This window comes from Nicotiana tomentosiformis, chromosome 6, assembly GCF_000390325.3.
Source record: "Nicotiana tomentosiformis chromosome 6, ASM39032v3, whole genome shotgun sequence".
In the NCBI taxonomy this organism is placed as follows: domain Eukaryota; kingdom Viridiplantae; phylum Streptophyta; class Magnoliopsida; order Solanales; family Solanaceae; genus Nicotiana; species Nicotiana tomentosiformis.
In genome coordinates this window covers 102,189,683-102,198,808 of record NC_090817.1, presented here as the reverse complement: position 1 = coordinate 102,198,808, position 9,126 = coordinate 102,189,683, and positions in this window count along the sequence as shown.

Genomic DNA, 9,126 nt, shown 5'->3' with positions numbered 1-9,126 from the left:
CTATAAGTAAACTGAGTCGATATACGAGCAATCCAGGCCAATCTCATTGGATGGCAATGAAACGAGTTTTGGGATATTTAGAACATACCCAGAACTTTGAATTGCACTACAGTAATTTCCCTGCGGTGATTGAGGGATATTGTGATGCAAATTGGATCACCGGTTCAACTGATTCTAAGTCCACGAGTGGATATGTATTCACTATTGGTGGAGGAGCGGTATCTTGGAAGTCGTCCAAACAAACATGTATTGCCCGCTCTACAATGGAGGCTGAATTCATAGCCTTAGATAAAGCCGGTGAAGAAGCTGAATGGCTCCGGAATTTCTTGGAAGACATTCCATTTTGGCCCAAACCGTTGGCACCAATATGCATACATTGTGATAGTCAAGCGGCAATTGGAAGGGCTGGGAGCGTCATGTATAACGGTAAATCTCGTCATATACGACGAAGACATAAAACTGTTAGGCAATTACTCTCTAGAGGAATTATCACAATTGACTATGTAAAGTCAAGTGATAATGTGTCGGATCCACTTACAAAAGGCCTAACTAGAGAGGTAGTTGAGAAATCATCAAGGGGAATGGGGCTATGGCCGAGAATAAGTCATTGTGGCGGTAACTCTACCTAGAAGACTGGAGATCCCAAGATCTAGGTTCAAAGAGATCAAACAAAGTCATTAATGACGGTTCAACATTGTCAAATAAAATTTTAGTCCATTCTCGTGATGAGACAATGTTCAGTACCAAGGATAAAGCATTAAGGCTTTTTAATGATTTTTAAATTTGATACGGGGTATATCAAATAGTGTATCTACAGGATGACACGTTTAGGAATCACCTATTTAAGTGTGAAGTGTGAGCCGCTTCAAGGAGAACTTTGTAAGGCCAGTTCTCTACGCACTTATGAAACCAGGCAGTGTTCATGGCTGAAACGAACACAACAATGAGAACCAAATACGGTTAAGGGTTGATTGTGTGACTTATGGTTGTCTAGGTATACACCAAAGATCGACGGTTCAAAGATATCAAATCTACCGATTGACCGAGTATATCCGACATAACTTTACTACGGAAAGTTCAAAGGGAAACCTACTTATCCAGATGCAATTAATCCTTGCTTGTAAATCACACAGTTTTTCATGCATACTTCTGTGATATAGCCATTCCCCATTCATGTGGGGGATTGTTGAGATTTTATTTTTTAAGATGTAATATTCTTAAAATGAGGGTGAATGGGAAATGGAGGGAAAATGAAATTTTGAGTAAAATTTTAAGTTTCCCCTCTTAACAATGAGACATTGTCCCATATTGGAAGTGGAAGACATTTTTGGTGGGTATATATATAATTGCTCTTCTTGTAGCTCTTAAAGAGTTAAGAAGAAAGCAAGCCTCGCGCCGTCGTCGTCGTCGCTCGCTCGGCTCGGCTTCGGCTACGGCTACGGCTTCGGCTTCGGCTTCGGCTTCGGCTTCGGCTTCGGATTCGGCTTCGGATTTGGATTTGGTCAAATGATCGATTGATTGATTAATTTTTTGGACCAAATTTATTTGTTAATAGTAAATATTAACGTAAGATTATCCGTATTTGTAAACGGATATTTTCCAATCCGTGTATTGATAATTTGGCAGCCGGATAATGGTCTTCCCACCATGAAGTGCTTGCTCCACAAACATGAAGTGCTTGCTCCACAAACATGTAATGCTTGCTCCACCATGAAGGGTGGACGTTTGGTCTTGCACTCCTTCTTGGCTGCTATATATATGAGCAGCAAATGTTGAAGAAAGACACGAAAAACTCAACATACAATTCGCTCAACAAATTGGCTATACATTGCACTCCTTCCTCTCAGAACTTCCATACGTTTTTCTGAGTATATACTCCTTCGTTCTGCATTGTTTTTTAACTTCAAACAAAGCAACTGTAAGTGTGATTTGCTACCGAACTTTGTGTTCGCCGAAACACTGGGGTTTGAAGTACCGCTACACCAGTGTGTTATTCGTTCTATCCTGGGAGGAAATAATCCATTACCTTGGGTACTAGGAGGGGATTAAATTCCTTAAGGAAACACTGTGAATTCAGTGAGCTCGAATTTATTATTATTGTTTCATTACGTTAACTTATATTTTGCAGAATTAATATTTACAAATACAGCAATATTGACGGGACTAACAATCTTAAGGAATTTAATATTTATTTCTGTACTTGTGTTATTCTTATTATTCTGCAAACTAAAACCTTTGTGGTTTGTGTACTCCCGTTTTGGAGAGTTAAGCCTTCGTGGCGTTTTGTTGGATATTAAAATCTACGTGATTTTTACTCCAGTTTGAAAACGTGTATTAAACGTTTGTTTGTGTCATTCTTTTCTGAAAAAGATGATGACTGAAAACGAAAACCAAGCTGTTCCGATGGCGACTGCCAACGCAACGACAAGCCGAACACCGGCGTTGGCACCGGCAGAAAAACCCGGAAAATTTTCCGGGATTGATTTCAAACGCTGGCAGCAGAAGATGTTCTTCTACTTAACTACGTTATGTCTACAGAAGTTCATCAAGGAAGATGTTCCTGATCTGCCGGATAAAACTCCAGATAATGAACGCTTTCTCGTGATTGAAGCGTGGAAGCATTCTGATTTTTTATGCAAGAATTATATTCTTAGCGGACTGGATGATAATCTGTATAATGTATACAGTAGCATGGAGACATCCAAAGAATTGTGGAATGCACTTGAAAAGAAATATAAGACTGAAGATGCCGGGATGAAGAAATTCGTTGCCGCAAAATTTCTGGACTACAAAATGATAGATAGCAAGTCTGTTATTACTCAAGTCCAGGAATTGCAAGTGATTATTCATGATCTACTTGCTGAAGGTCTTGTAATCAACGAAGCATTCCAAGTAGCAGCAATGATTGAGAAGTTGCCTCCGTTGTGGAAGGACTTCAAAAATTATTTGAAACACAAACGAAAGGAAATGTCCCTTGAAGATCTCATTGTTCGGTTGAGAATCGAAGAGGACAATAAAGCTGCTGAAAGGAGAGGCCGTGGAAATTCAACAATAATGGGAGCAAATATTGTTGAAGCTAACAAAAAGAGGAAGAAGGCTTCTGGTCCGAAATACAACCCAAGCAAGAAGCGGTTCAGTGGAAACTGCTACAACTGTGGGAAAACCGGACACAAATCTACGGAGTGTCGTGCTCCGAAGAAAGACAAGAAAAGGGGTCAAGCAAACATGGTAGTAAACCATGATGATGTTGATAACTTGTGTGCCATGCTCTCTGAATGTAACTTGGTGGGAAATCCTAAACTGTGGTGGTTTGATTCAGGAGCCACTCGTCATGTTTGTGCAGTTAGAGAGGCTTTTGCTACCTATGCTCTTGCTGAACCCGGAGAGACAGTTTATATGGGAAATGCTTCAACAGCAAAAGTTGAAGGATATGGGAAGGTATTTCTAAAAATGACTTCTGGCAAGGTCATGACTTTGAACAATGTCCTTCATGTTCCCGAAATGAGAAAGAATTTAGTCTCTACTGGACTTCTTGTTAAGCACGGTTTTAAGTGCGTCTTTGTATCCAACAAGGTTGTAATTAGTAAGAATGAAATATTTGTGGGAAAAGGTTACCTCACCGAGGGCCTTTTCAACCTAAATGTAATGGTTATTGAAAATAATAATAATATTTCAGCTTCTTCTTACTTACTTGAGTCAAATGATTTATGGCATGTACGTTTGGGTCATGTCAATTATAAAACCTTGCGGAAAATGATTAACTTGGAAGTACTGCCCAAGTTTGAATGCGAAAAATCAAAATGTCAAACATGTGTGGAATCTAAGTATGTTAAACATCCTTATAAGTCAGTTGAAAGGAATTCAAATCCTTTAGACTTAATTCACACAGATATTTGTGACATGAAGTCAATACCATCTCGCGGTGGAAAGAAGTATTTCATAACTTTTATTGACGATGGTACTCGATATTGCTATGTTTACTTACTGAATAGTAAAGATGAAGCAATAGACGCATTCAGGCAATACAAAAATGAAGTTGAAACGCAACTTAACAAGAAAGTAAAAATGATAAGAAGTGATAGGGGTGGTGAATATGAATCTCCTTTTGAAGAAATATGTTTAGAATATGGAATTATTCATCAAACAACAGCCCTTACACGCCCCAATCTAATGGGATTGCGGAAAGAAAGAATCGCACATTAAAGGAGATGATGAATGCGTTGTTGATAAGTTCTGGTTTGCCACAGAACTTGTGGGGGAAGCCATTCTTACGGCTAATCGAATATTAAATCGAGTGCCCCATAGCAAAACACAATCCATTCCTTATGAACAATGGAAAGGAAGGAAGCCCAACTTGAATTATTTTAAAGCGTGGGGGTGTTTGGCAAAAGTGCAAGTTCCTAAACCCAAAAGGGTAAAGATAGGACCGAAAACCGTTGATTGTGTTTTCATAGGATATGCGATAAATAGTAAAGCATATCGATTTCTGGTTCATAAATCAGAAAATCCCGACATTCATAATAATACGGTTATAGAATCAGATAATGCTGAGTTTTTTGAAAATATATATCCGTATAAAAAGGAATGTGAGTCGTTTGGTGAAGGATCTAAACGACCTCGGGAAGAAACAAAAGAAAGTACATGTAATCAGGAGAATCCAAGACGTAGTAAACGTCAAAGAACGTCTACTTCATTTGGACCAGATTTTGTGACTTTCTTATTGGAGAATGAGCCTCAAACATTTAAAGAAGCTATGACTTCTTCGGAATCATTGTTTTGGAAAGAGGCAGTCAATAGTGAAATAGAATCCATATTGAACAACCATACATGGGAATTGGTTGATCTTCCTCCTGGAAATAAACCTTTGGGTTCTAAATGGATTTTTAAGAGAAAAATCAAAGATGATGGCACTATTGATAAATTCAAGGCAAGGCTCGTAGTCAAAGGGTATAGACAACGAGAAGGTCTAGACTACTTTGATACATACTCTCCAGTTACAAGAATTACGTCCATACGGATGTTAGTAGCATTAGCTGCAGTGTATGGTCTTGAAATTCATCAAATGGATGTTAAGACGGCCTTCTTAAATGGAGAGTTGGAGGAAGAAATTTACATGGAACAACCTGAAGGGTTTGTGGTTCCAGGTAAAGAAAAGAAGGTATGTAGACTTGTTAAGTCTCTTTACGGACTAAAACAAGCACCCAAACAATGGCATGCGAAATTTGACCAAACAATGTTGTCAAATGGTTTTAAGATAAATGAATGTGATAAATGCGTGTACATTAAAAATGTTCCAAATCACATAGTCATTGTTTGCCTATATGTGGATGATATGTTGATAATGAGTAATGACATTGCCAACATAAATGCTACTAAGCGTATGCTCAATAGCAAGTTTGATATGAAAGACTTGGGAGTTGCTGATTTAATTCTGGGAATTAAGATCAATAAGACTCCTCAAGGTCTGGCATTGTCACAATCTCATTATATTAAGACAGTACTTGAAAAATTCAAGCACTTGGGCTTTAAAGTTGCAAAGACTCCAATTGACGTGAATCTTGCATTAGCAAAGAACAAAGGCCAAAGCATATCACAATTGGATTATGCTCGTGTATTGGGATGTTTAATGTATATCATGAATTGTACACGACCAGACATAGCTTGTGCTATAAGTAAACTGAGTCGATATACGAGCAATCCAGGCCAATCTCATTGGATGGCAATGAAACGAGTTTTGGGATATTTAGAACATACCCAGAACTTTGAATTGCACTACAGTAATTTCCCTGCGGTGATTGAGGGATACTGTGATGCAAATTGGATCACCGGTTCAACTGATTCTAAGTCCACGAGTGGATATGTATTCACTATTGGTGGAGGAGCGGTATCTTGGAAGTCGTCCAAACAAACATGTATTGCCCGCTCTACAATGGAGGCTGAATTCATAGCCTTAGATAAAGCCGGTGAAGAAGCTGAATGGCTCCGGAATTTCTTGGAAGACATTCCATTTTGGCCCAAACCGTTGGCACCAATATGCATACATTGTGATAGTCAAGCGGCAATTGGAAGGGCTGGGAGCGTCATGTATAACGGTAAATCTCGTCATATACGACGAAGACATAAAACCGTTAGGCAATTACTCTCTAGAGGAATTATCACAATTGACTATGTAAAGTCAAGTGATAATGTGTCGGATCCACTTACAAAAGGCCTAACTAGAGAGGTAGTTGAGAAATCATCAAGGGGAATGGGGCTATGGCCGAGAACAAGTCATTGTGGCGGTAACTCTACCTAGAAGACTGGAGATCCCAAGATCTAGGTTCAAAGAGATCAAACAAAGTCATTAATGACGGTTCAACATTGTCAAATAAAATTTTAGTCCATTCTCGTGATGAGACAATGTTCAGTACCAAGGATAAAGCATTAAGGCTTTTTAATGATTTTTAAATTTGATACGGGGTATATCAAATAGTGTATCTACAGGATGACACGTTTAGGAATCACCTATTTAAGTGTGAAGTGTGAGCCGCTTCAAGGAGAACTTTGTAAGGCCAGTTCTCTACGCACTTATGAAACCAGGCGGTGTTCATGGCTGAAACGAACACAACAATGAGAACCAAAGACGGTTAAGGGTTGATTGTGTGACTTATGGTTGTCTAGGTATACACCAAAGATCGACGGTTCAAAGATATCAAATCTACCGATTGACCGAGTATATCCGACATAAGTTTACTACGGAAAGTTCAAAGGGAAACCTACTTATCCAGATGCAATTAATCCTTGCTTGTAAATCACACAGTTTTTCATGCATACTTCCGTGATATAGCCATTCCCCATTCATGTGGGGGATTGTTGAGATTTTATTTTTTAAGATGTAATATTCTTAAAATGAGGGTGAATGGGAAATGGAGGGAAAATGAAATTTTGAGTAAAATTTTAAGTTTCCCCTCTTAACAATGAGACATTGTCCCATATTGGAAGTGGAAGACATTTTTGGTGGGTATATATATAATTGCTCTTCTTGTAGCTCTTAAAGAGTTAAGAAGAAAGCAAGCCTCGCGCCGTCATCGTCGTCGCTCGCTCGGCTCGGCTTCGGCTTCGGCTTCGGCTTCGGCTTCGGCTTCGGATTTGGATTTGGTCAAATGATCGATTGATTGATTAATTTTTTGGACCAAATTTATTTGTTAATAGTAAATATTAACGTAAGATTATCCGTATTTGTAAACGGATATTTTCCAATCCGTGTATTGATAATTTGGCAGCCGGATAATGGTCTTCCCACCATGAAGTGCTTGCTCCACAAACATGAAGTGCTTGCTCCACAAACATGTAATGCTTGCTCCACCATGAAGGGTGGACGTTTGGTCTTGCACTCCTTCTTGGCTGCTATATATATGAGCAGCAAATGTTGAAGAAAGACACGAAAAACTCAACATACAATTCGCTCAACAAATTGGCTATACATTGCACTCCTTCCTCTCAGAACTTCCATACGTTTTTCTGAGTATATACTCCTTCGTTCTGCATTGTTTTTTAACTTCAAACAAAGTAACTGTAAGTGTGATTTGCTACCAAACTTTGTGTTCGCCGAAACACTGGGGTTTGAAGTACCGCTACACCAGTGTGTTATTCGTTCTATCCTGGGAGGAAATAATCCATTACCTTGGGTACTAGGAGGGGATTAAATTCCTTAAGGAAACACTGTGAATTCAGTGAGCTCGAATTTATTATTATTGTTTCATTACGTTAACTTATATTTTGCAGAATTAATATTTACAAATACAGCAATATTGACGGGACTAACATCCTTAATATGTGTGAAAACAGCCAAAAAAAAATCAATTAAAATAAAGCGGAGGGAGTATTGATTATTATGCTAGTTTCCAGAAAACTGTATCCCACCCGGCCGACTATAGTTAGAGAATTTTGTTTTGCGCATTTTTTTCCCTACAAATAATGGTCTTGAAAAATTGTTCAAATTTGAGTTATAGTAAGGCACATAATAATGACATAACATATGCTTTCTAGGGAAAGGATAAACAGATACACCTTTATATTGTTTCTGTTCTATCTTTCACCATTTGTTTCGGTTTTGTTAAACTATCTAATTGCAAAATTCATGACTGACCAGTAAGTGTCTTTTTTTCTTTCTTCGGATAGTTACATATTTGTCCGTTGATAAAAAATATTTACATCTCCTAGTCAATATATATTTATTGTACACTAATTATATATATATATTTGAGCTATTATTTTGAGTGAACGGGTATTTAAGTTAATTTCTCTTCTTCTTTTTTCTCCTTTGTTTCTTTCAGATTTTGCAAATATAAGTTGTTAGCTCTTATGAAAATCTTATATTCATAATCTAATCATGAGGATCATGAAAGAAAAAGAAAAAAAAGAGAGAAGAATCAAAGAGCTGGAAATATAGTAACAAAAATTTCAATTTTTCATTATTTTGATGTTACATTAATATTTTTTCTTTTCAATAAACATGTATAAAAGCATCGCCAAAAAGATAGCAGGAAAATTAAAAGTGAAATATACATATCACTTCCTTAATCATGTCCTAGGTACGCAGTGCATTCTCGTATACGATGCTTTTGCATTCTCTTTTGACACTTTCTTCGGTCGCACCAAGGTTGATTCCATTTTCGTAACATTCCTTATATGCAAGATCATCTTCACTGTCTGCCACAACAACGTTTGTAGCAACAAACATTGTAACCATTGCGATGAAAAGCACGGCAATGACCTTGTTTGAAGCCATCTTTAACTGAATAATGTTTTTTTTTTTTTTTACTTTGTTTGTGCGACAGAATTAAGTGATTATATTGTTTAAATGCAATGTATTAACGTATTTGGATCGATGTTCATCAATATTTATAGACCTTGTGTCATGGCTAGCTAATTTTGAGGCTTGAATTAAATTTAGGAGGATTTGTGGAGAGGAAAACATATAAAAAGTTGGGAAAAATTCATAGGTTTGTCCTTGATAAACGAAGATTAACCGGCTAGTTAAGACATTCTGTATTAACTGAATGTATTTAGACCATTCACGTTGCTGTATTATTTTATAATAAGTAAATGTCAAAACAATTCAATTTATTGAAATAATTTTTCACA